At 45.2% G+C, this 26,327-nt stretch overlaps 1 long non-coding RNA gene across 1 annotated transcript in view; it reads right to left on the bottom strand.

The window, feature by feature from the left end:
* Positions 1 to 484: 484 nt before the first annotated feature.
* The window catches only part of LOC138498202 (uncharacterized), a 93,027-nt gene continuing 67,184 nt past the window's right edge, over positions 485 to 26,327 (bottom strand). The window contains exons 2-3 of the long non-coding RNA XR_011278718.1: positions 1,627 to 1,685; positions 485 to 546 (exon numbers count right to left, since the gene is read on the bottom strand). This is a non-coding gene — a long non-coding RNA (uncharacterized lncRNA). The remainder of the gene's footprint in view (positions 547 to 1,626; positions 1,686 to 26,327) is intronic.

Here is a 26,327-nt window from a genome sequence, read left to right as displayed (position 1 = left end):
GCCGTGCTTGGCTTTCTGAATTAGAGTTGCTGAAGTTGTGGAATGTGGTCTTTCAGCACTTGCATCTTGTGGGGTGTCAACAGCCTTTCTTTGTGCTGGAATAATAGGATCCAGGCATGATCGAAATGCCTTTCTCAACCAGCACATGTATGGCACTGTTGTGAGCAGAAGCTTTGAGCTCAACAATGAGATTTTCAGGTATGCCTTTATACTCTTCCAATTCAACCTTCAAATTAAAAGAGAGGACAGTTGATCCTCAATTAATGTCTAGAAACATACTCTGTTAACAAAGATGACAATGAACTGTTATGGGGCGAACTGAGAGGATACTTGGATTGTTAAACGAGATCACAGTAGAAGTTGACATTATTTTGCATTCAGCAACTTGACCACATTCTCGTACTGTGCAAATTGGAGTGCAGTGGAAGTTTCAGGCGGGGAAAGCACTGTTCATTTATGTACAAGTGCTCCCAGATCCATCAGCCAGGCGTTCTTTGAACTTACACTTGAAACCATGCTTCTCATTGTTCACTCTGAAAGCCATACCTGGAAGCCAGAGAAAAAAGCTTGAATTCCAACGCACATACACAAAGTCTACGGTGCAACCAGTCTTGTAGCCAAGTTCTAGCAATACCAAGGCAGTCCATTGTGCCATAATTGTGTGAAACAATCATGGCAGCAAAGATATCAACTTTGAGTTGCATAGATCCCCAGGAGAGATCCTTGTCAATCATTCTCACCTCCAAGAAGAGCCTGTAAGGATCCTTCTTCAGTGAGACTTTCTCTGCATAGCTCTCCCTCATCATTCTCTTAACACTATCCTTCAGCAGCCCTCCCACATCCCTTCCTGTCAAGCTGCAGGCCTCAACCTCAATACGTATGAAATACCTTAGTATCTTATTGCTGGTCCTGTGTGATAATCTTTGCGTTTTTACAATTATGCAATACTGCTGATGGTAATAGTAGCATCCGTGATGCCTTTACCACTAGCTTTTTCCTAGCAGAACGGATTCAATTCTAGGAAGTATTTTTCCCTTTGTGGAATTACTTCTAAGATAATACTCACGGAGATAACTTTTTTGGAACCTTAAGTTAAGCATGGGACCAAGAATGTGGCACTTTCAGAAAGCAGTGTAGGGCTGCGTTCACAGCATTGCTGCTGCCCACACAAGTGATCAACAAGTGGTGTTGTAGTGGGTGTCTATCTTTACCCTTTTTCCAAAGGTGAATGTCATTCTTAAATTATATCTAGGGCACAAGCTTCCGACTGCTTGATGCACATGAGCGACACTGAAAGGAATGAGGCAAGCTCAAACTGGCCGAATGTTGGCCTAGAATTTGCATCACAGGTGAACTATCAATAGCCTTTATTCTAGAGAAAAGTTTCCTCACCAAACATATATATTTTTTTTAAAGGAACCAATTTGTTAAAAAAAATTAATTCTCTCTCAAAAGTAAAGCCATTTGCTCAAAAATAGCATGTGTTCTCCAAAAAGGATTGCCAAAAAAGCGTTTTTTCCATTTACTTATAATTTAGGCATAATTTGCAATTCACATTTGTCAGATAAAATATATATTCCATCTATTTCTAAAAGGGATAATAATGCAGACTAAATTATTGCTTACCTTATACTCGTTATTATCACATCTTTATAACCGTCGATGTTCCTATAGGCCTTCTTCATCTGCAAAATAAAATAACAATGGCATAAATCCAGCAAGCATGAATGTTTAGCAATCCTTCCTAAATTGTAGATATTTTGCAGTGGTTAGTGTTTAAATGCAATTATTTAGACTAAATTAAAACTTTTCTTGAATATATTATGTCTCTATTTTGCTGGATGCATTGTCAGAAAACATTATTTCGAATTCCTAATTTTTCTGTTGATCTATTTTAATTTTTCCTATGTTTTCTTTTTAGTTCCACATTGGGAAGTCAATATAGTATTAAGGTGCAGATGTTACTTTGCATGAGGTGTAAATATTTGTTTACATACAGATTTAAATTACCTGAATACATGCGTGTCTTAATGCTAGGAAATAGCGCACACGGGCTAGCTGCCAGAGGAACTCAGGAACTAAGTTTTCATTCAATTCATAAACTTAACCAAAACAACATAAACTCAGAGCAGAATTGGTGACACTGCTGTAGGTCTAAATAAACAACTTTATGATAACAGTGCAATAGGCATCTTTATATATAAAGCGGAATAAATGTATATGTGTGTGTATGTTTGTCCGGCTATACAAATCCACACCCTTGAACCCACTGTTACCAAATTTTGCATGGATTCCTCATTTGTCTGGGGTAAGATTGTAGTCTGTTTGGATGCAAAAAAATCACTCAGTAGACACCCTCATCTACGATTGACTACAGTTGGTACTGGAAGTAGGCAACATTTTGAAAAGTGTCTAAAGCAAATTGTTCGATGGGTTGGTTATTCCTCTGAAATGTATTACTACTGTATACAGTTCGAAAGTGTTTATTAAAGCATTTTTAAAGGGAATTTAAAAAAAATATTATTTTTTTATCACACCCCTCCAAATATGGGAGATGGAAAGGATACAGTTTACTAAGTCCATTCACAAGAAGAGAGCACAATCAATCAATCTTTCTTGGACACTTTCTCAAATGTGCTGAAGCCATTGAGTGACTGAAACATGCTGCACAAAAAACGAACATCACTTGGAAACACTCCATCTGATGCAAGGCGAAAATCAATATCAAAAGCTTCTGAAACAAAAAAACAAACAGCAGCACAACTTGCCAACAAGAGGACAAGAGCAACTTTCTCCAGGGCAAATAAGATGCCACAGCAAACTGAAGCAAGACTTGCTGACATGGGGACAAAAGCAACATCCTCCAGGGCACATGAGACACCAGAGCAAACTGAAGCAAGACTTGTCGACAAGAGGACAAGAGTAACATCCTCCAGGGCACATGAGACACTACTCGATTAGGACTCGGGCAACGCCAGGTACCCAAGCTAGTTTTTGTATACAGACCACTGATAATGGCAAAGGAAATCATCCTGAGTATATGGCAGTATAAACAAAAAACAATATAGAACATTGGTTGACAGAAATGGGAGTCCCTGCATCCTTTAAAAAATGAAATTTAAAAAAATGAAATTTCCTTCATAGGTCTGAGCATTCCATGGTGTGTACACCTGGACTCTCTAGATATGCCCTAGGTAGCATTTCAATAGAACTCATTATGATTGAGGTAATCATTATTTTACATCATGGCTGAGGTCCCCCCATGTTGTCTTAGGTCTTACTGGTATATATGTAACCTTTAGCTTGATTGCCGTGCCACTTGCTCCCTTATGTATTGCTGAGTTTGCCCCTCCATCTATGACCAATACAAAGCCTGCTAAAAAAGTGTACACGTTAGTGAGGATATGTGTTATGCTAACTGGAAGGTTTTTCATCTGTTTCATAGTGCTCTTTTGTGAAGTTCTCAGTTTATGATATGATATGGTATGTATAACACGCCTGTACACAAGTGTTTCTAGGTGACACAAGACAAGAGAGGGAAGACAAGACAAATTATCCTACTAGGCCTTGTGTCTTCCGGATCATGCAAGTGCGACAATGAGCAGTGCAGGTGGAAGGGAGAGGGGGAATTGCAGGGGGAAGGGAAGGGTGAAGTCTGATCAGGGCCGCATGGTTCTGAGTAAGTGCAGCCAGGGCAGCGTGGCTCTGGGTAGGTGCAAGGAGACAGGGGGACTGTAGGGGTTACAGTTACAGCCCCAAGTGCTTGGTAGACCAGGTGGCAGTGCAAGGATTAGAATCTCAGGGTACCAAGCAACCAGTCAGCACAGCAGGCAGGTAAGTTAGCAAGGAAGTGAGAGAGAGAAGGCAGAGTAGAAAAGAAAGGTCTTAAGCCATTTCTGGAACTTCAGGTGGTCCGGCTCAAGCCCGAGAGGGACAGGGAGGCCGATCCAGAGGAAGCACCTGCAGAGGAGTGAAATCTACCTCCCACTCTCTGCTTAGATAAGCCTCTGCCCCTTAGAGAGTTGGAGGAAGCTGAGCAAAGGGCTCTAGAAGGAAGGTATTTCGACATAGAGAAGAGAGTTTGATGCAGAGGGCCATTGCAGCCACCGGGAGCCAGTGGAGAGTTTTTAGGGCTGGAGAGATACGGTCCCTAGGCTTGAGGCCAAGGATAAGTCTTGCTGTCCTGTTCTGTATTAGTTGCATGGGGCGAAGAGTAGAGTTAGGCAGATTGAGAAAGAGGATGTTGCAGTAGTCCAGCCTGGAGAGAACCAGGGCTCTGGAGACCGTGAGCTTCTGGGGGAAGTGAGAAAAGTTAGACTACCTCGGAGGAGTTGCAGCTGGAAGTGGGCCTTCTTGGCAAGGTCAGTGATGTGAAGAGAGAAGGAGAGAGTGGATTCGAAGATAACACCAAGGTTTTTTGCCTCACAGGATGGCGAGGGTAGAGGAGGGCAGCCAGAGTGAGATAAGGAAAGCGTGATCAGGGGTCCAAAGGAGAAAGATCTCCATCTTGCAGGCATTAAGGCATAGATCGTTGAAGGCGTGCCAATTCTGAACTGTGTATAGACAGTCAGGAATGAGCGAGGGAGGAGAGGAGGTGAGGGAAACCTGAAAGAGAGATGAGTGTCATCCGCAGAACACTGAAGTTAGAAGAGAAGGTGGAGATCAAGTGGGCCAAAGGGGCCAGATAGACATTGAAGAGCCAGGGTGAGAGGATCGAGCTTTCGGGGGCACCACATGTGGAGAGAGGGGTGGTGGAGAGAAAGGACCCAATTTGGACCTGGGAGGGTCGGTCCAGGAAGAAGGAGGTTCGCAATGCCTTGCCTGATCCGTGATGCCCAGGTTCTCGCAGAGTCGATTGATCAGGGTGGCATGTCAAAAGCAGAGGAAAGGTCTAGTAGATTAGTAAGATTAGTAAGCAGATCATCACAGGTGTTAGGAGGGCAGTTTCCATGCCTCTGCCTGCTCTGAAGCCAGACTGATGGTCATGGAGACAACCAACAGATTCAGTGTGGAGAGTAAGATGGGAGATGGCCAGCTTTTCCAGCAGTTTGCCCAGGAAAGTAGTGATAGAAATTGAGTGATAGTTTGCTGGATAGCTAGGAACGGCAGAAGGCTTTTTCAGGAGGTAGTGCACAAGGGACTGATTGAAGAGAGAGGGGAAGGATCCAGTGTTGAACGAGTGATTCCAGAAGTCGGCCAAGGCTGGAGCAAGGGTGCCAATGTGGTGCTTGATTATTCTGGAAGAGCAGGGGAGCACCTGTTTGGACAACACTTTCATAGATCGGACTTGTCTAGAAACATCATCAGGTGTTGTCAGAGAGAAGGAGGAAAAAGCAAGAGGAGTGGTAGAGGCGGCCAAAGGTGGCCTGAGTGAGGTTAGGGAGAGGAAGAGGAAAGCGAGGACAAGATGTCCTGAGTTCTAATGGTGAAATGAGAAGCCAGAGCCATACAGAGGGCCTTGGAGGGAACAGGAGAGGTGGAAACTTCAGTGGAAACTTCAGTAGGATGGGCAAACATCTTGAAAATTTAAAAGAGTTTGGCTGTGTTGTTAGAGGCTGCGGAGATGCAGGTTTGAATATGGACTGTTTTCTAGGAAAGTACAGAGAGTCTGTATTGCCTTTGGAGCAGGCAGCAGGCCAGTTTGTCAGAGGATGTGCCCGAAGTCCTCCACTTCCTCACAGCCACTCTGTACTTGCGTTTCAGGGTGGCGAGGTTGGAGTCATATCAGGAGTTGCACTTGGAGGTAGGCTTCAGACGGATTTTCATGACAGGTGAAAGTGTTGGAGATCGAAAGATGCAGGTTAGAGAGGGCTGTGTCATAGTGAGTGTCGGCCACCGGAGTAGGAGGAGCAGAGAAAGTAGAGGCAAAGGCATCCACTGACATTCGCTTCATGGGCTGAATGACCAAGAAGGAAGGTGGCAGTGCTGGGGTAGGCTTTGCCTGGGGGGCAAGCATTTTCACGTCAGAGGAGAGCAGAACATGGTCATCCCATGAAAGAGGAGTTGTGAGAGGGTTAGAGAGGGGGATGTCAGAGGAGATGAGAACATCCAATGGGTGTCGAGCAGAGTGTGTTGGACCAGAGGGGAGTATCGAAAAGGAGAGAGAGTCGCAAAGGTTACAGAAGAGCCCAGAGGAGGGATTTGAAGCATCCAAATGGATGCTGAGGTATCTGAGGAGGAGAGGTTGCGAGGTAGAGGCAAGGAGAGAACAGGAGAGGTTAGCCCATTCTGATGGGAAGAGCGTGACCTGGCCAGGTGGCCGGTAGATGGTGGCCACAGTCAGAGAGCTGCCAGGAGAGATAGAGAGCCTGCATACCAGGCATTCAAAGGAAGAGGGAATGACAGAAGCAGGTACCCACACAGGAAAGATCAGGGTGTGGTTGAAATTAATTTAAAATCTTTTAAAAAATGAACAGAGAATTGCTGTAAATGCATGCAGACATTATCTATGAGGACAATGCTATATCCCACATAGTCCCATTTCCCGAAGAGTTAAACTAAGAAAACACAGAGAACGAGAGAGAAAATATCATCAGCTGTGGCAAATGATGCACACGTTTACCCTGTATAATCAGGGAAAAGCAGGAATTGCACCAACTGCTGTGACAGTGGCATTATGGTGGCATCACCAAGGTACTGTACCGACACCCACTTCATCAGCTGTGAAGTGCACACTCCAAGCATCAGCCAAGAGAACATTTCCAATGACACTGTTATTGTTTAGTGCTTGTATGAAGTGTTATCGATGCTGACCCGGTTAAATTATTAGTCTATCTTGGATGTTATCCTGTGCTCATCAGATTTAGCAATACATGCTATGATAAAGCTAATGGACTTTGCCACATTATGAAACAATATAGATGCAGATTGGTTCATGAGGTGTTCTTGGAATGTAGCATACAATATCAACATGCCAGTTTCATCAGAATCATTAAGGGGAGCTTCCCTTCAGAAAACTGTGGAATGTGTTCTTTAAAAACTAGGTGCTGCTCTGTATCCTCTGAGCCATGTCCTTCTAATTCTGCTCTTATTAATGTATGCTGTTATTGTATACTCATATTGTACTGCACACAGCCCAGCACATAGGTCCTCAAAAGTGATACACAGGATCCCACAATCTCCTGCTGAGATTCGGGTTGCTTTGCTCATTCCCTTGGATTTTTCTTCCAGTCTAAATCTGCCAAATCTGCGTTAACAGCCATAAATCTTCTGTGCACTTTTGGAGAAGCTTTGGAAGATTCATGCTGATTCTTAGGGAAAATAACAAACACAGGATAACTTTAAAGGTGACAGGAAGGGAGAGAAATGTTAGGCACAAATTGAGAAGTTGGGGGAGACTTAGCAAAAGGAAATGGAGTCCTAGCCATGTGGGAATGTTATCCAAGTAGGACAGCCCATTAAAATATGCAGTACAATGGGCCTCATTACGACCCTGGCGGAAAGTGACTGACCGGACCGCAACAGCGTAAATAGCGTTTCCGCCATTGCACGAAGGAGCAAAGTGCGGCCAATCACGACCCATCGGGCACGAGCATTACGCCATGGCGGAATCCGAAAGGCTGCGATGGCGGAAATGACCCCAAAACGGCCCTTACCGCCGCCGTACGCTGCACCAGGTGCAATACCGCCACCCATCTTAGCGGTCACCGTAATGAGCGGTCACCGTAACGAGCGTGCACCGCAAATTACGGCCACCGTAAATATACGGAAACGGAAGTAAAAGCATGTGGCCGGAACGGGAAACAGCACGCCGCACAACTATAAAATCCGAATCCCAACACAACCATAAAAAATCCGACCCTGACACACATCCCAACCCGTTAGCAACCCCAGTTAAAAAAATAAATATGGGAAAGGTAGCCAAGAAAGCGTGTGACCGCAAGCGGCAGGTACACTTCTCCCGAGAGGAACTGACCGTGCTCACCGAGACCCTCCAGGAAAATTCTGCCGTCGTCTTCTCCAGTCAAATGACCAGGACGGCCCTTGCCAACAAGAAGGCCATATGGGCCCTGGTGGCACAGCGCGTAAGTGCGGTGGGGACAACACCCCGCACGCCACAGCAATGTCGCAAGCGGTGGGACGACCTGCGGATCCGCGTACGCAGCATACTTTCTGCGAACAGGAACATCGCCACAGCTACCGGGGGGGGTTCAGAGTCGCCCATCAAGTTGACCCCCTGGGAGGAAATCTGCGCCTCCACCATAGGAATGGAGAGCATAGAGGGAGTCGGAGGGATGGAGAAAGGAGTGCCGACATCCGGAGAATCAGGTAGGTTGGCCAAGAGAAACAATGCGAAATCCACAAACCACGAACATGTGCAGTACCATGTGACCCCATAGTGCAATACATACTTTGCCCTGACAGCGCCCTCTAAAAGTCAGAATGAACAAACAAATCAATCAAGAAGCCATAAACAACCCCTACATGTGCAGCATGCACCCCCTAACTGCAGGCAGCCAAATGAATGCATCCTCAATCCACACGAAAATGAGACCACCTCCAAGGCCCAGTCCCAAATCAGCCTCATGTACCACCCCAATGCATTTGATACGTTGCCATTCCAAATCCGACAGACCCATAACTAACGCTCGCCCCTCTTTACTCCACCACAGGGTCCGATACCAACGACGAGCTGCAGGACACCCCTACCAGCACGCCTGCAAAGAGGGCCAGGACCAACGTCCCAAGAGCCTCCACCTCAGGTGCAAGGATCAAGACACGGCAGCAGCAGGAATCAAGTGGCAGCACACTGGAGGGGACTGCAACAGGCACCCCAGCAGCCAGCAAGTCCACAACCCCAGCACCACAGGTCCCCCCAAAGAACGTATCTGATGGCACTGCCTCTGGTGGTAGCAGCACCATAGGTGACACAGCTGTCATGCCAGCATGCTCCGACACGGAAAACAGTGCTGGCGACGTAGGTACCATCCATGACCTTTCCCAATCCCCCTGCATGTTCCATCCCCTACACCATGACGAAACCACGCAGGGGCACCCTGAAGACGACGACTGGCCAACCCCCACAAGTCCTGTGCCAAGGCAACATGTGTTGAGCAGCCCCCCTGTCACACCACCGCAAATGTCCATGGCCCAGCAGAGGCAACAGTCCCTCGACCTGCTGATCGAGCAACAGCAGGAAGCGTCCACGCTACTCAAGGACCATGCAAATGAATGCGGGGGTTCCAGGGCAGCCATGGAAACATCCACCGAGACACTCAGGGCACAAATAGAGAAAAGTAGTGAGAGCCTCAGGGGAGAAATGGAGAGAAGCACCGAGAGCCTGAGAGCACAAATGGAGAAAAGCACCGAGAGCCTGAGGGGGGAACTGCATGCGACGTCCAAAGACGTTTGTGCTGAACTTGCTGCTGTGCGCCGTGTGCTCTCGGAGCTCTCACAAACCCTCAGAGACATGCATGGACGCGAGCAGGCAGAGACATCATCCGTGGCAAGTTCCGTCCAGGGCAGCCCCCAACGCAGATCTGGCAGGAACCTGCGCTCCACGGGCAGGGGTGCCCCTGATATCCGTAGAGGGGGCTTGCAATAGCGTCTACCCACGGACAGCATGCATATTTGGACACTGGTGTTGGGGGGGGAGGTAGTAGGGTGGAGGGGGTGTGTTGGGCTTCACTGGGTGGCGGGTCCATAGGGTGTATAAATCAAATCACATTAACAATACAGCACCTCATTATCATCCAATGACATGTGTGGACATTGATATTTGCGTACGAGGCCTTCATAGGCGTACAGTCCACAATGTGCCTGTACTACACACACACAGTGCCACAGGTCCCCTTTCCGTGTAATAGGCACCATGCGTGGTTGCTAGAAGCATGCATCTATGATGCTCTGTCGGATTGCACGTACATCCTGTGCCTCATGGACTCCTTGAGGTGCCTCCACATCCCCACCCTCATCATCATCATCATCTTCAGGTGCATGCAGTACAGCGTCAGGGGGCATGGGCACATTCCTACGTATGCACATGTTGTGCAGCATGACACATGCCATGACCATCTTAGAAACCTTCTCATGGCTGTACATGAGTGCCCCGCCAGACCTGCTGAGGCTGCGGAAACGAGCCTTCAGTAGGCCGAATGCCTGTTCAATGACCACACGGGTACGTGAGTGGGCATGGTTGTAGTCCTCCTCATGCTCGTTCTGTGGGTTCCGGATTGGTGTAAGGAGCCATCTCTTCAGTGGATACCCGGCATCACCTGTATGAGACGAATAAAGGGTGTCAGTGGAATGATAGTGCTAAGTAGCCCCCCCCCCCCCCCTGCAAGGTCATTGACGCATCAAATGGGCCACGATGTCATGCATGGAATGAGACTCACCGAGTAGCCAGGATCTGTGCCCTGCGTGTCGCTCCATGTAGCGTGGTATTCTTGTGTTCCTCAGGACCATAGAATCATGGGTAGATCCTGGAAATCTGGCACAACAATGCGTAAATATCTTGTTGGAGTCACACACCATTTGCACATTGATTGAATGAAATTGTTTCCGGTTGCGGTACTGGACCTCCATGGCATGTGGGACAACCAATTCAACATGGGTGCAGTCGATGGCACCAATGCAACCCGGGATGCCGCCAAGTGCATGGAATCCCACTTTAGCGTTGGTAATCTCCTGGTACGTGCGTGGTAGTGTGATGTGGTCGTCGGCGTGCTTCAGGAGGGCATCGTGCACTTGGAAGAGTGTCCGTGAGAACAGTGGCTGTGAAATGCCATGCAACTGTCCCACTGTGTGCTGGTAGGTGCCTGTGGCCAGGAAGTGGAGTGCAGACACCACCTTCAGTAGGGGTGGGATGGCGGTTGGGCTATCTATCATGCTCACGAGGTCAGCATGTGTCATGTCCACAATGGCGATTATGGTGTCCCGGTCCAAACGGTAGAGGGTGTGGATCTGCTCAGCAGTGAGGTTGAACGGATCGGCTCGGAGGCGTGGGATTGCGGGCCGCCTGCGTGGTGGTAGTGGCAGTGCTTGTGGGCCTTGCTGACCCTGCCTTGCCCTCCTCCTCCTCCTTCTCCTCCGTCTCCCCTGTGCGCCCGGTTGTTGTACCTGTTGTTGTTCGTCGTCTTCTTGTAGTTGTAGCACTTGCAGTGCTATCTGGTACCCCAGGCCCAACATCGCTAGTCCTGCCGGTAGCATTTTGGAGTGGGAGTGGTTGTGGGAGGGGTTTGGGTCTGCAATATATGTGCTGTCGGCCTGTATGGCCTCCACCTGTGCTGATTGAATGATTCTGTGGCAGATGCTATCCCTTCTGGCCGAGCACGTCCCGCACGTAAGGCTGCATTTGGCCGCATGGCATCTTGGGATTTGAATCATGTATCAAATCCCGATGGCAGTGTGATGTACTTTGACTGATTTTCATGCTATGCTCCCATTGTTACACATGCTATGATTGCAGCCGCTTACATACCTGTGAAGAGTCAGTGGTATGTAGGGCTCGATCGATGGCCGACCCTCATGCAGCACAGTAACGTACTTCACCGACGGGCGTGGCGTGCCATTTGTGATTGCAGCCAGTTAGCATCATGACACACAGCCGCACTACATTGATGTAATTGTGAATGCAAGCGTTCACAGAAGCCTTTTCGACGTAATGTTGCAAGTGAGGAATTCGAAGGCCAGCATTTTGGGTTTTGAAGTAGCGGCGAGGATACGCCCACAGGTCTGGCTGGAAATGTAACGTTCTATTGTAGAATGTCCTTGGGACATGGCCCATAACGAGCAGGCAATGAATGATATGAATTGAATGGGATGCGCAACAGCGTAGTGGACGATAAGGCAGGACGTTCCCAAATCCATCTTGCTTCACAACACTACAGATCCGGCCAGGGGCACAGTGGTTTTTGCGGACTGCATTACGCACAGACGCGATGGAAGTTTCACATATTATGTGAGTGAATATTCATGCGTTTTCATTGCGGGATGAGGGAATGATGTGTGGATGCATGGACTGATGATTCCGTTTAGGGTCTGCCATGTACATGGGTTTTTTGATTCACTCCCCTTCCCCTGCGTTATGTGATGCAAGGCTGCCATAGTGGGACATACGTCTATCTGCCCTTGTCGGATCCTCCCTGTCTCGACGCGCCTTCATACACTTGTGTCTAGGCACGTTACTAATCCCATGTCATGGGTTCTATCTTGACGGACGCATGCACAGTAACCGACGTTGACAATGGTGTATTTAGCTCGATTGGTTTCGTTATGATTCGATACTGATTTAGGGGTGTGTATATTCCTTTGGAGTGGGCTAGCATGCATATGGGTGTGGATTTGGTGTGTTGAATGAAGATTGTAATGCATCATGAGTCCCGTAATGCAATCGGTTAATTTGTGTTTCTTTTGGGTGACAGGTATCTCCTGCCCTATTGCAGATGCCATCTCTACGCCACTCCTCCAGATGGTTTTTACTCTCGACTCCTGCAGCTTCGGGTGAATCAGTGGAGCACCATTTCGATCTTATGGGACGATCGCCAATGGGCCACATGCCCTTACGCTGTACTGGTGGCTAGGTGCAACATTTCGGCCTTTCAGCTCGACTAGTGCCTGCCTCATGGGACGGACCTGCGGTTCTTGCCGCTTCCATGTTGCCTTTTGGAACGTTGATGTAGGCCCTGTGTGCCATGATGGTACAGGGCGTCACACAAGTGGAAGCCGGTCAATTATTGCAGATGCAGCCCTCGGTGATGATGGTTGTTTTGGTGGTATTTTGCAAATTGCTGTGGGGCCTTTGTCATTTGGATGTGCATTTAAATTGTATTCCGATATTTGTCGTGTTGCGTTGTTCTTTGCAGGTGATGTGGCGATTTTCGCTTTGTGGCGGTATGTATTGCGTGATGATCTGCATTGTGTTCCGCCTTCTGAGTTGAGTTGTGTGGTACAGTACTGGCCGCGTTTGCCTACGTAGCACAGTATGGTCACGGATAGGGGCTGCCATTGTGACTGTTTACATGATGTGCTGTTCAGGGGCGGGGGATTGGCTTTTGGCCGACTGGTGCCTGTCAGCCAGGTCGATTGGTGGAATGATGGGTTGTTCAGAATGTGGCTGGTCACAGGTGACTGTGTTTGCGTGCGTTTGTTGGAGGGGGACTGGGGTCATGTCCATTGGAATAGCTTCTGTATTGATGCCATCTGTGCCCTGCAGCTCCCATCGGCCCCTCTTGGGATGAGCCTGGCTGCTCAGTCACTCTGCCGACTTGTGTGGTACATGCTTCTGCTGATGGTTGGTTTGTTTACTGGCATGAGTACAGGGCTGGTGCAATCCCCCTCAGGATGCTGTTTTGGATGTTGCCTTGCGCTGGTGGCAAGCGATGGGGGACTACTGTTGTTTTGTGTCATGTGTTCTTGATTTTCATTTTGATGTATTGTACCTTCACATGCCTGTGCTGCGTCAGTACGGCTATGGTGACATGCCGTACATGGATGCCCACTCACGGGGCGCTTTGAGCCCCTGCATGCTTTTCTACGTTGGCATGCATGGGTGAATTGTGGATTTCACTGGTTGCATAGTGTGAGTACATTGCGCCTGCCAGGAGTTGTGCAATGAGGCCAGGGAGTGGAGTGCAGGCACTCAGTGGGCCATTTACGGTTGGTTCGCGTTGCCGTATTTCTCGCCATGGCGGAATGGTACTTTACGACGTGCTTGATGGCGTTCAGTACATGTCCGCTAGGGTCAGAATTCGCGTACCGTTGCGCCATGGCGGTGATTCCGGTTTTGCAAGGCGCGCGTGCGCGTACTTGGTGCAGTTAGCGTTGCCGTTCACTGCGGTGTCGCTAATGGCATCGTACTTTACGGTGACGGGTCATGATCGCAACGAGCGGTGTTCGATGGCGGTATTGCATTTCCGCCATCATTTTTCCATTTCCGCAAGGGTCGTAATGAGGCCCAATATCTCAGTAGATGAATGCACCTACTGCAGGGATCTGTGTGTAAAATGCAGGTCCCAGGTTTGAATCTGGGTAGGAAGAACTTATCCTTGTGAAGCCTTTCATCCATAGGAAGTTGATCAAATTAGTAAAGTTGAAGTGGGGAATTGTAAGACTGAATGTCAGACAAGCAGAGTCAGTCACGTGCCAGGCATGCTTGGGCCTGGTTTCCATTGTTCAGAGGAAGAAACATTGAGTAATATTGAGGTTTTCAATATTAAAATAGAGAATTCATAACAGACCTGGCCCTCTGAAAAGACTATAGTGCTGGGGAAGAGTGAGTCATGAAATACGGGTGAATGAATTTTCATCCTTTTGAGCACTGATGAGCTTATTTATTTAATATGGCAAGACTGTTGCCTCAGAAAGAAAGACTCATAAAGAAAGTGCAGTATTCCTCATTGGGGTGGAATAGCCCTGTGCTGCTATTCTGGAGTTCCGGATATCCCAAAAAGAAATATACCACAAAAGATAAAGGGTGCACTCCAGTTCTCAGTATACCTGGCAACTTCAGTAGTGTTCTCCTTCAAGCGCTTTCAAGCTTAATGCTCTTTTCAGGAAGGCAGTCCCAGATGTTGATGATTATTTTTCTACTGGTGGTGCTACTCCACCCCACTTAGGAATGCTGCACTGTCAGTCCCCTCCCCGCCCTCCCGCTATAGGTTCTGCTCCCACAGGAATGGGAGAGTGTCTGATCTCAGCACCTTCCACCAACTACAAGGACAAGAATTCCCTGCACTGATGGGGGATGAAATCATCATCAACACCTAGGACTGCCTTCCTGAAGAGAGCATGAGGCTTGAAAGGCCTCACACATATACTGGCTGAATAACACCTCTTTCAGACCTCTAGAGGTGCAAGCCTGATATGTTGATGATTGTGCTACCGTTGATCTTGTATATTAACTGACGTACCGAGCTTCAACTGGACTACGCATACAATGACTGACCCCAGACCAACCCCTCTTGCCATACTGAGAGCACGCTTGCAGGGTGGGCTGTTTTTTCGTTTCTTTTCCCTCCTCCCCACTCCACTGACCCTTGCCCCACTAACACAGTGTACCATTTAGACCTTGAAGATTGCAATGAGTGGGGGAGTTGAACATCCACATTCCTTTCTGAGCAAAACTACAAATCAGGTACAGACAGGCACAGATAACAGGGTATCTGCAGGAGGGGCGAAGTAAGCTGAAATGCTCTGATGTTTTTCAAACACTTAATTTCATCTCTACCAGAGGAAGTGGAGACACTCCACGAAAGCTAGCAAATGTGCAAAATAAATTTCTGTTAGCCTAATCAAGGTATCGACTCTTTGTTTTCTTCTTGATCAACATTCTATTCAACCCTTGGCTTACAAGGTACAAGCAAACTGAACTATATGTATCCCCTCGCCCTCCTTTCTGCCTCTCCCTCATGTTTTAAAATAGTTCCACGACAATGAGACAAATTGTTGTGAGCAAGCGGCGAGGTAGCCGCGGAACGCGTGAACGTCTCAGCACCAGAAGTGCTGCACTTTGGAGGAGCTATTTATGTTGGTCTTTTTTCTATTAGGGAAATGGATTTCCATGTTTTAAATGCTAGGCATTTTCCCGGTAATAAAAACAAAGGAAGAATTTGTAGAAAATACTGGTGTGGACCCAGACTTTTTTCAAGCTTGAATGGGCCGTGTAGTTATGGTTAAGTTGCTAAACTCATAGGAAAAGCACTTTTTCGGTGGCTTATAACGTTGCTCCCCATGGACAATTCCGTACCAAGGTTTGCTGAGATTTAGTGGGGTGGGGTAAAGATATTGGGGGGTCCCACTTTTTTTCCCAAAGACTGAATGGGGAAAAACTTTGGGCACGGCTACAGGCGGAACGGCTGAACGAATTTTTCGGCACATTTGCACCAGGAGCGGGGGCTTGGGTCTGAAAGCGTGCTTTTGTGTGTTTAGTGGAAATCCGACCAGTACTTTCTTTGGAAATTATTGAAATGTAAGTCCCAAAAAATGAGTGATATATGGGTCCGCTCCGTGGACCAATTTCCCTGTTCGCGCCGCGGACTGCAATGTCATAGGTCTGCGGTACGCCATGATGTTCGCAAATGTTGGACGTGACCGGTGGTTGGCTGGAGGGAAGCGTGCTGTGCGTCAAAGTTTTTGGGAAACGCCGCCATGGTGTATCGGAGGACAGTGCGGCAGCGGAAGGGTGTGGAAAATGGACCGTACAGAACGGGTGGGGGAGTGAGAAGTGGGTCATATGAAATATGTGCGTAGGTGGAAGAAGTCGGAGGAGTGTCTGTAGTGTTCGCGCGTACTGCGTGAACTCGCTGGTACCTACACAGGTGAGTACTTTGTTTGGTTATTGGAGGCAGGTGCCGCAACGGCCCCATAGATTGTGCCGCCACATGTTTGCACCCACCTATTTCCGTGGTGAGTGATGGCAGGTACATTTTAGAAGGGGAACATTTTGTACATGAGATAGGTTGGGTGGTAGCGTAGGTGGCTGTGTTATGCTGATGGAATGCGTTACTTGGACACATCGTGGCATGCATGGGTTAAGGACGCTGCGTTGGGTTTGTGGAAGGATTACATTATTGGCTGCATGGACGAAGGCCGTAGACCGTAGGGCATGCACTGAAGAGTCTAGGACTGTAGGACACACACGGCACTAATGCATTTCATAATGTGCAGTACTTACAGGCTGGTGAATGATGGTGCCATTATGTAGAAGTGAGACTGTTGAAGGTCTAGACTGTTGGGTGCATGGTCGAAGGCCGTAGGCCACGCACTGAAGCGGCTAGGACTTTCGGACAGACACGGTACTAATGCATTTTGGAATCTGCAGTAGGTAGAGGGTGGTGACCTGTAAAAAAATGGTGTGGAGCACATTTCACACTCAATAAAGCAGAGAAAGTGAGCTGCCATGCCTGCATGTTTGGTTTTGCTGGTGAGGACACTCTTACAACATGGAAAATTGTTTGATGTGTAGTTGGAGATGGTGATGTGCAAAGTGATGCAGTGTGGGAACCGGGAGCTGGGTTTGCATACTGTTACCATGGAAGAGGATATGGCAGAAGTTCCCTTAATTGTGCTTGGTAAATATGCTGTGTGCTAAATTGTTGCACTAGGGCCAATGTTGGGAAACAGTTGTGGTTAGGTTGGACTGATACAATAGTTTGTGAATGGGTCTGGGTAGGGATAGTGGAGCCTGTGGTATATTTGTGGATTTTGCTTATAGCGACCCATTTTAGTGAATGGGTGCAATGCAGAGGTTCGTGGATGCGTGTGAACATAACCTGTTTGCGGCCACCTCTTTCTGTGGTAAGTGGTGGCAGATATTTTAGAAGGGGAACATTTTGCACATGGTTGGGTTGTAGCGCGGGTGGCTGTGTTATGGGGATGGAATGCGTCACTTGGGTACATAGTGGCATGCATGGGTTAAGGAAGTTGTGTTGGGTTTGTGGAAGGATTAAATTATTGGTTGCATGGACGAAGGCCGTAGACCATAAGGCATGCAGTGAAGAGCGTGCATGGCCGTAGGCCATGCACTCAAGAGGCCAGGACTGTAGGAACCACACAGCACTAATGCATTTAGGAATGTGCAGTAGTTACAGAATGGCTAGACTGTTGGGTGCAGTCTAGCCCTTCTAGGCCGTAGGCCATGCACTCAAGAGGATAGGACTTTAGAACACATACGGTAGTAAGGCAGTTTAGATTCTGCACGAGGCAGAGGGTGGTGACCTGTAAAGAATGGGTGTGGAGCACATTTCAGACGCAGTAGAGCAGGACAAGTGAGCTGCCATGACTGCTTGTGTGGTTTTGCTGGTGAGGACACTGTTACAACATGGTAAAATTTTTCATGTGTAGTTTGTTTGTTTGTTTATTTATTTGTATGGCACGCAAAACCCATGGGTAACACAGCGCAACAGAGAGCTGGAGGATAAGGTTACATAGGAACTTAGTTACATGATAAGGCATATATGAGTATATAGCATAGCATTACAATACGTATAATCTGGTGGAATTACATATTTACATATTTACATATATACATGTAGTTAATTACATTTCAGTGGGTCAGGTGCATGCCTGCCCATGGTCAGATCATTCCTGTATTTGTTTTCAAATACAAACAGATTACTATGAAAAAAGAGTTATTCCACCTAAGACATTACTCAAGGTTCGAAATCGTAGCAAGTTAAACCTTACCCACCTTGCTGACTGGGCATCCACTCTTAAAAATCAGATTACCATGATTGATAATATTGAAGAAATGTCAACTACACTTCTGAACTCTCTTGGCTCAATCACAGAGAAGTTGGCGCCAATCAGAAACAAAACAAAACCTTTAGCGGTACGCAATTCGTGGTTTCATGAAGAGCTTCAAGCACTGAAATCCCAGAAAACCAAACTTCTTCATATCTGGCGGATCTCGAAGTTTACAAGAAATTGTCTAGGGACTATAAATCAGCCATATATTTAGATAAGAAAGAATCCTTTAACACTAGGATAATAAAAGCTAAATCATATAGTTGGGAACTGTTCAAAATTTTAAAAGAGCAGGCGCATGCTCCCGGCCCCACTCAAGTCAACATTATTAAAGATGAGGCATGGTGTATGGAAATACAATCTGCCTTATCTAATCAACATGAGAAAATAAGAGAGGTGATCCAGATAAAGAAATTCGATTTGCCTAAACAAGTGTTAGAGAATAACCTACAGTCCCCAACCAAGAAATCAGAGGAACAAGCTATGTTCAGCTTTCAGCCCATCTCGGATCAGGAACTGGCCAATGTGATCTCCCAACTAAAAAGCACCAGTTGCCAAGGGGATCCTTGCTTTTCTATTATAATCAAAGAGTGCTCCCCAGTCCTTATTCCAGCTTTGACAAAGTTTGTAAATGCGTCCCTTGCGGCTAATAAAGTCCCAGATAATATTAAAAACGCATGGATTACACCATTGTTGAAAAAGCCTAATCTTTGCCCCCTCACAGCTTTTAATTACAGGCCTATTACAAACACACCCTTCCTGTTGAAGATCTTGGATAGGGTGGCCTATAATCAGATTTCCATCTTCTTGGAGCAGAATCATGTCTATCATGAATACCAGTCGGAGTTCCGTATAAATCATGGCACTGAGACGGCCCTGTTGGCCCTTAAATCCCATCTCCTTCATAAGATGGATGGAGGACATATTTCGCTTCTAATGATTTTGGATCTGTCGGCAGCCTTTAACCTGGTGGACCATGCCATCTTGTCCACCAGGTTAAAGATGAATGCCAACTTTTCTCAAGAGGCGATAAACTGGGTTAATTCCTTTCTAGAGGATAGACAAATCAGAGTGGCCAACGTTAGTGTTGAAGCCAAACCAACTACGTTTAGGTGGTTGCCAGACATTTGGTCGAACAAAATTGGTCGACCAGACAAATGGTCGAACCAATTTGGTCGAAAACCAAATGGTCGAATTTTTTTTTTTTTTATTTTAACCCTTTTTTTATTTTTTAGGGGGGGTCCCCCCCACAACCCCCTTTTTTTCTCTAAAAACCCCTTTTTTTACAAAACGAAAACCCGAAAAATAAATATATAAATAAAAAAAGAATTCGACCATTTGGTTTTCAATCAAATTGCGTCGACCAAATTGCAGTCAACCAGTTTTTTTTCGACCAATTGACTGGACACCGTTTAGGTATGGTGTCCCTTGTGTATCGCCTTGCTTCTATAATAAGATGCTGGAAAAAGAGGTGATCATATTTGCTAATTATGCGGACGACACACAATGCGTCATCCCCATTTCAGGATCCTACGTGGAGGATGAACGCTGGATTAATGAAGTTTACAAAGAAATCCAGGATTGGATGGTGGTCAATGGCCTAGCCATTAATAGCTCAAAAACTGAGCTTTTACTTATCGGCTCAGAGAATAAACTAGAGAAGTTAGGACCCAGCTACAAGTCATTCCTCATAGATAGTTGTCAAATAGATGTCATGAGCAAAGTCAAAACGCTGGGCATCTATCTCGATAAAAACTTGAACATGAAGGCACAAGTGAACAGCCTTGTTTCATTGGCTTAATAATTCATCTAGCTGTTTTGTTGCCTTAGGCCTTTTGTTTCAGAAACGAATCCTGAAACACTTGCAAGGGCTATTATCGGATCAAAGAGCGATTATTGTTGCAGCCTTCTTGTAGGGCTGCCTCTGTCTGACTTCCATCGGCAACAGATCCTACAGAACGGAGCAGTCAGAGTGGTGAAATGCCTGAAGTGATCATGTGTTAGAAGCTCGTCAAAGTCTACACTGGTTACCTGTTCAGGCTAGAGTAGCGGTCAGGGTTCTTCTTATTACACATAAATGTGTACATGGAACCATGCCTACATATCTGAAAGAATTGATCATTGCAAAACAAAACATCAGATCTCTCAGATCGGATGAAACCAACACCCTTATCGTGCCACGCCTGAAAACTAAATAATCAAGGGATGCTGCTTTCATATCTGCAGCTCCCCAGAAGTGGAATTCTCTTTCATCCATACTGAAGATCACTTCAACCACCGAGGTCTTCAAGAAGGGGCTGAAAACTGCTCTCTTCTCATAATGTGACCCCATTCTATATTTGACACTGTTTTCCTCAGGACTGTATTCTCAAGCTAGTTTCAGGATTCTTCTATCTGTATAAAGCTGTTAGACCCTCGATCAATCAGAAAGATCAGAAAGCAAGGCTATCTTGCCTTCACATTTGGGTCACGCGATTTGTGCTGCTAGGTGCCAGGGAGGGATGACATTCTAGCTCAAAGCGAGGGTGGAGGACCTTGGAAGGTTGCTGGCGCATCTGGGAAGGAGTGAAGTATGCAAGTTAGTATGACCTCAGCTCTTCGCCTGGGCCCATCTCTGTATCTGCCAGGTGCACCATTACAGTGATAAAGTAGCATTGTTTTTGAAGTAAGTAATTGCATGTTAGGCCCTGTTTTTCTGCAGATGACGAGCCCGGCAGCACTGACGTGGATCACTATGGATGAAAAGGCGGGGACCAATGGCCAAGCATCCCTTAAGGAGAGGGCTGCGCATGTATAGGGTCCCCCAATCACCCTGCTGGGTTTTCACTGAATGTAATGACGATACTGGTGACGCCAGGCGTCCTTTTAGCTTGCTGCACATCCCCAAATAGCCAGAACGTTCGGCGACAGCAGAGTTCTTTGCTGATGCACTTTTACTTTGTAGAAATAAATACTTGTTATCCTTACAAGGAGTGTCTTGGGCTTTTTCCCTAGATGGTTGTATTTTTCTGGTGTGAGCGTGCAGGTGCGTGCCTTCATTGTACAGGTCAGGTAAGTCCTTGTACAACACAAACATTAAATAAAATATTTGTCCCGTACACCATGATGTCTGCATCTTTAATACCCTCAGAGACAAACATGCAGTCCTCACAGGCGGGCCCAAATTGGGCCTAGTGCTACATATCATATTGAAGTGTTCAAAGTTTGTTATGTGCCAACAGCCCATTGACATTAATATGTGTTTTGAAATGCTGCTTACTAACATAACATTACATAATATAACATGTGTTACTTTTATCATCATTGATCTCTTTTAAAACAGAAAGCAACATTTCAGAAACAACATTGTAAATAGTTATCTTTAGAGATGTGTGCATGGTGTGCAGCGTCCAAATAGTTATCATCTTGAAGGTAGCACGTTTGGTCGTCTCAGTTAAATACAAATAAATTGCCATGGGGGGTGCAGAGTTTGCTGGGTATTCAAGGAACTCCCTTATAAGCAGAAGAAAGGGTTAACAATAGGTTGATCAAAATAAGTCAACCAAACTTAGCATCTTCAAAATTATCACTGTTTAATCTGGTAGCACCATGCAGTATATGTTACAAGAACTGCAAGCTCTGAAGATGGCAGCATAGAATATGTGCTCCTGTGCCCTGTCTGATTATATATTCCCTTACATTATGTCAGAATGAAATTCAGTGGAGTCCTCTCAGCCAGCAAAGCGTCAGAAGGGGAGAGAAGGAGAGGAAATTGAGACAAGAGATGACAAATTATTGGAGCTTCTTACTAAAGTAACTTTGGACATCTCAGAAATAAAGGTCAGGATGATTAATACTGAGGAAAGATATTCAGCTCTCACGGTTAAGGTCTCTGGAATTGAAGATCATTTATCAGCTGCAGATGAAAGGACCTTAAAATTAGAGGACAAGATCAACAAGCTGGAGGCACAAAATGGAAAGCTGCTGGAGAAACTGTCAGAACAAGAACATTCCTCAAGTAGAAACAACATCAGAGTGGCTGGTTTTCCAGAAAATGTTGAGCATTGAAACCCTATGCAGTTTATGGAGAAAGCTTTAATCTTGATTGTGAAGTTGGATTCATTTATCTCTCTGGAAATAGAAAGGGCTCATAGGTCACTGGGAAGAAAGCCAGCAATGGGTCAAAGACCTAGACATTTCATTGTGAAGTTTCTTAGATACCCCATTAAGGAACTCATTTTGAAAAAATCACGTGAGCTGGGTGATTTGGCATGGGGTGGCAACAAAATGATGATATTTGGTGATCTTAGTAAGGATGTATTGGCTAAGAGGAGGCTTTTTCAGGCGGCAAAGAAGAAAGTGAGAAATATGAAAATGCAGTATTATATCGTCTATCCTGCAGTCTTAAGGGTGGTGGCTAATGGCCAAACTCAATCCTTTGCAGATCATATAAATGCTGAGTCCTTTTTATCAAATTTTTAGTCCTCACACATGGAAATTACATCATCTGAGCCCCAGAAGAGTACTTCGGAGAAAAAAAGGTGATTCATTATGACTTTATTTGACATTAGCTTTATTTATTGTTCCTTATTTCTTGATTTTAATGTTTTAAGTATTAGATTTTTTCCGTTAAAATATTTGGTTTTTAACGTCTTCAGAATGCATTTCATGGTTAAGTGTATACAAGCACTGTGGAATGGTGTGGTTTAGAGTAAAGCACGTTACTGTTCAAGACGTTGGTCATGTGACCGGTGCATGCAAGGCCTTCATCTATGGAAAGAAATGTTCGGACTTCCGTATGATTGATATAGTGCTATGTGAAGTGCTGAAGAACACGTTTTTGTATGCGGTGAATGGTAATCCAGGTATTTTTATTGTGCACTTTTTCGTTCACCATCATAGACGTACTTTTTAATAATATGACTTCACCCGCTTCAGAGATTGCACATATTAATACGTATGCATGGGGTATCAGGAATGGCGTCGGCGGCGGGTGAAGCATCAGACAAGGACAACCCTTTGCTGGACGGGTGATCCCCCGTGCAGCGCACTTCAAGGTATTGCCCTCATTGTATTTATATTATTACGTGGAAATGTATGAGTGTGGAATTGGAAATTTTAAAAAAGCCATTAACTGCTGCGGATTCATTGAGTCGAGGAAAGCAAGCTTTACTGTGGACGCAAGTTGATCCTGGACATGATGAGTAAAGATGGCAAAAGGAAAACAATGGGTGGACATTTTACATTGCCATAAACTGCCCAAGCCATGCTGTTAAATTCATATTTCTGACGGAACAAAGGCACAGTCGAAAGACTAGTTTACTTATGTCTTTCGACTTTGGAAAACAATGTTTTCAGCCTCGAGTAATCAGACCATTCTTGATGTACATTGAGGGGCTGTTGTCTTTTACAAATTTGGTGGGTTATTACATGGTGATGGGACAGACTGATTATATTCTTGCTTCAATGATTGCTTGGAAAGGTTGCAGTGGATTCAAGAAATGTTTTTGCTTTGTCTCTGATGGATATTTGCTATGATACTGGCTATAATATGGAACTCAACTTTGTTTGGATTGGTTCCAATATATCTTTGAAACTTGCTGTTGGTGCTTTTCTTGGATCGACAACATCATATTACATTGGAAATGTGTGCATCTAGATGTTTTCTGAAATGATATTACTGATATGAGGTTATGTATTTAAGAAAGTTGAATTTATCATTCATGCTGAATGTTGTAACATTGTTTACGAACTGGAAGATCTTATGTAATGTTTGAGATATTGTTTGGTTTTGTTTAATTGATATCTTAGTGATATAGTGATATGGAGGTTGGGGGTCTCTAGTGTAGGTTTCGAATTGCTGATACAAGCTAAAATAATTTAATCATTCCTCATACTGGTTAATGGTTCAGTTGTTATTACTGATCTACGATAGGAATAATTAAAAGAAGTTATAGGATTGAAGTGATGTTGCTTTTGATATTAGAGTGGGTTATGTTTTATGCAAATATTATACTTATTTAATGTTGAATACTGTATTTTAAATTGAAAGATAGGCGATTGTTTGATTTGACTAATGTTTGTTTACTGGCTGGGTGGGTATATGTATTACTAAGTGACTAAGTATAGAAATGTAATATGACTAGGTTCAATGTCATAGTTATTAGACTATTGAGTGGGAGGTGCATAGGAATTATGGTGATTGTTATTAAAGGGAGAAATATTGTGATTGTATATGGGTTGGGCATAGGTTTTGAGGGTTGTAGTTTAGTAGCAGTGAGTTGTATGTTTACTTTCATTGATTTGTTCTGGACTTGGACAATATTCAAGATGATTTTGTTGTTGTTTGTGTTTTGTGTTATGTGTATGTTTTATGCATCTTTGGGATGAGGGGTTATTTACACTTTTTTGCTTCGCTTTACTCATGGTCATGGGATAAGGTTTGATTTTGGGATTCAATATTGTATGTAGGAAAGGAATTAATCATTGAATTGTAGATGATGGGGTCGTCACATTTTGTCAAATGGAATGTTAAAGGGATGAATTGTCCTAAGAAGGGGAAGTGTAGTATAATTTAGCGTATTTTGGAGTGCAGCGCCACTGCATGTGATCACATTATTACTGTAATGTGGTACAGCAAGCCATGTGTTGCCAGTGTAACATATGGACATGTAAATGAAGACAGGCTACAGATTTTAAAAGCACACCATTTTTTTTCTCACTTGAAATGCCTCACTTACAGGAGACCACATTAGATACCTGATTGACTAACTTAATTAACAAAGACTAACACCGATTCTAACTCATTAACATTATAATGTGTTCTCCATGTGGAAAAAGGAGGCAGGCTGAGATTCATTTTTAAACGTGCATTTAGATTTTTTTTCTTTGCTCTGTTCACTGTCTTTGCAGGAAATCACTCTGCATACCAGGAAATCAGTTAGATACAGTTGCCTACTGTAAAAGTGAGATATTGTTGAGGAAGGAGGATATGATATTGTGAATTTGATTGGTGACACGTAAGCCTGGGGGATGTAACAGAGGTTTCTTGGGGTAGCTCTGAGAGAATGAAGGAGAGAAGACATTTTGCGGAGCTGCAGTGAGGTCGCCTTTGTTCTGCTGCTGGGAGGTGTCGGTCCAGCTGCACTGTTGACCTTCAAAGACTGGGGGTTCCTGGTCACTTGGCAACGGCTTGAGAACTGCAGATTGCAGATTGAACTGCATGTTCTCGCTGTGTGCTTTAAAGAAAAAAGAAAACCCTGGGTCCACTTCTCGGAGGAGGCAAGAAAGGAGATTTTGCATGCTGGAGAGCTACAAATAACTGAAAGGACTGCGTCGCAAAGCTGGTAATGTATTATTTTGAAATGAAACTATTATAACACACCACCTGTGTAAGGGTGTTTTTGCTTCTGGTTTTCTTTGGTGCATTTAAACCATACCATACAAGAAAAGGGGAGGTTGCTAGGTAATATACATGTCAAATTTCCTATAAAGATGAAGTAATGTCATTAGCAATTATAAATAGTTGTGTGCGTGATTCCACTCAGGGTATGTGTGTGTGGCTTCTGAGTGGAACATAATTCAATAGTCTGCTGAGCGTACATGAATCAGCAGAGAGAGGCCTCTGGAAACAACATCTCACTAACGTAAATAAATTACTGATAATACCACAGGGGTTTGTGAATGCTATTTGTGAAAATTGTGGTAAACCCGTGAATGCAGGTCCGAGGGCTCTAGTGATCACACGAACAGTCTAAGCAAAAAGAAGGGGGTTGGTATATTGGGGCCACAAATAGAACAGAGAATTATGCTCACCAAAATACCACCAACAAAATGCATACCACAAAATGTATCTGTGTACTGAAATAATGCAAAGCCACTATATCACTATAAAGCCAAACCCAATCTAAATACAAGAAGTAGTCATTGTTAACTTACCATTATTTTTGCGGTAAGGAAATACCGCCAGGCCCCAAATCTACACAAAATACCCTACATATTTATGGTGCGTTGCAGGCCGGGAAAGTGATCATAGAGCACCTACTGGGCGTGGCAAGTGTGTCTCACACTGCCATCTGTACATTAAAGGGAACCCATTTCATAATAGCAGTGTGTCACTAAAAACGAATTTCAGAATGTCTCAAATGGAAGCCACATTCCCAGAG

The sequence above is a fragment of the Ambystoma mexicanum genome, chromosome 1p (assembly GCF_040938575.1).
Source record: "Ambystoma mexicanum isolate Mex_15411 chromosome 1p, UKY_AmexF1_1, whole genome shotgun sequence".
Taxonomy (NCBI): Eukaryota; Metazoa; Chordata; class Amphibia; order Caudata; family Ambystomatidae; genus Ambystoma; species Ambystoma mexicanum.
This window is presented reverse-complemented; position numbering and strand designations above follow the sequence as displayed.